Source organism: Arachis hypogaea, chromosome 12, assembly GCF_003086295.3.
Source record: "Arachis hypogaea cultivar Tifrunner chromosome 12, arahy.Tifrunner.gnm2.J5K5, whole genome shotgun sequence".
Taxonomy (NCBI): Eukaryota; Viridiplantae; Streptophyta; class Magnoliopsida; order Fabales; family Fabaceae; genus Arachis; species Arachis hypogaea.
Genome location: NC_092047.1, coordinates 67,432,382 through 67,434,486, shown reverse-complemented (window position 1 = coordinate 67,434,486; position 2,105 = coordinate 67,432,382). Strand labels below are relative to the sequence as shown.

General features: G+C 43.6%; 1 non-coding gene across 1 annotated transcript; it reads right to left on the bottom strand.

The window, feature by feature from the left end:
• Positions 1-473: 473 nt before the first annotated feature.
• On the bottom strand, positions 474-580 carry LOC112731027 (small nucleolar RNA R71). The gene has a single exon (XR_003166823.1). It is a non-coding gene; the product is annotated as a small nucleolar RNA R71 (small nucleolar RNA).
• Between the last annotated feature and the right edge of the window lie 1,525 nt (positions 581-2,105).

Below are 2,105 nucleotides of genomic sequence, written 5' to 3'. Positions count from 1 at the left end.
AAGAGTACTTTGAACTAGACATGGAGGAGAATATAGAGAACATTCATGAAGAAGAGGCTCACAACCATGGCAGAGAAGGTCTAGCAAATCATGCTGGGCAAGAGAGAAGAGTTCTAGGCTCCTACATCAACCCAAACCCAGGAAACTGTGGGAGTAGCATTCAAAAGCCAACCATACATGCCAACAACTTTGAACTAAAACCACAGCTCATCACCCATGTTCAGAACAACTGTTCATTCGGAGGAGGCATCCAAGAAGACCCCAATCAACATCTAACCACCTTCCTGAGGATATGCGATACTGTGAAGTCTAATGGTGTTCATCCTGACACCTATAGACTACTTTTGTTCCCTTTCTCACTCAAGGATAAGGCATCTAAATGGCTGGAATCCTTCCCTAAGGAGAGTTTGACAACCTGGGAAGATGTGGTGAACAAATTTTTAGCCAGATTCTATCCTCCTCAAAGAATCAACAGGCTGAGAGCTGAGGTTCAAACTTTCAGGCAGCAGGATGGTGAGACTCTATATGAAGCATGGGAGAGGTTTAAGGACCTAACAAGGAGGTGTCCACCAGATATGTTCAATGAATGGGTGCAGCTACACATTTTCTATGAAGGCCTTTCTTATAAATCAAAGAAAGCAGTAAACCACTCATCCGGGGGATCTCTAAACAAGAAGAAGACCATTGAGGAGGTCATAGATGTCATTGAAACTGTAGCAGAGAATGACTACTTCTATGCCTCCGAAAGAGGGAACACTAGAGGAGTGATGGAGCTAAACAATGTAGATGCTCTGCTGGCCCAAAACAAGCTCATTACCAAGAAATTAGCTGACCTCACCAAGAAGATAGAGAGGAACCAAGTAGCAGCAATCACCACCTCATCAACAACCCAAGAGGAAGTGAATGCAGAGGCAGAGAGTGAGCAGGAGCAAGCCAACTACATTGGGAATTCACCTAGACAAAATCATGACCCATACTCCAAGACCTACAACCTTGGTTGGAGGAATCACCCAAACTTTGGGTGGGGGAATCAACAAGATCAAAGCCAAGATCAGAGACGTCACAACCCCAACAACAATGCAACTCACCAACAATTCACACAGAGAACATATCAACACCACCATAACAATACCTCTCCACATCCATATCAAAACCAAAATAACACTCCTCATCCTTCTACCTCCAATCCCAACTTACCATCATCTGATGACAGACTCTCAAGGATTGAGAACCTGCTTGAAGGCATATGCAAAGAGATTCAAGACAACAAGGTGTTCAAGGAAAAAGTGCGAGCAAATTTTAAGAACTAGGGAGACACCATCAAGAGGTTGGAATCTCAAGTGGGGTATCTCTCTGAGCAGATTCCCAAACCTACAGATGGATTTCCAAGTGACACAGAGAAAAATCCGAGAGGTGAAATAAAGAAAGTAAGATGGGAAGATTGCAAGATGGTCACTATAAGTGGTAAGGAGACTGAGGACAAGCCAAACAAGCCGTCAGAACAACCTGGAGATACCTCAGCAGAGAAGAAGGAAAAAGATCACCAAGAACCAAAAATCTCACAACAGGAGCTGCTGAGACTCTATGCACCCTTTCCCCAACTACTCAATGGTGCTGTGGAGAAGAGAATATACTCAAGATTTCTTGACTTGTTTGCATCTCTGCATGTAAACATACCATTCATCAAGACCATCCAACAAATGCTTGCATACATCAAGTATATAAAGGAACTGCTTCCCAGGAAAAGCTCACTCAAGGGAGGCCAAACTATAGTAATGAACAAGGAGTGCAGTGCCCTTATTCAACCAGAGTTGCCTACAAAAAGAAAGGACCCAGGGAGTTTCTACATTCCTTGTGCCATCGGAGAAACCATGTTTGATAAGGGACTCTGCGATTTGGGAGCAAGCATCAACTTAATGCCCTTATCCCTTATGAAGAGGCTGCAGATCAATGAGATAATGCCCACAGATGTAGTCATCAGGCTGGCTGATAAAACTTAAAAACAAGCAATAGGAGTGGTGGAAAATGTGTTGGTAAAGGTTGGGAAATACTTCCTCCCAACAGACTTTGTCATATTGGACATGGAAGAGAGTCACACTCACCCA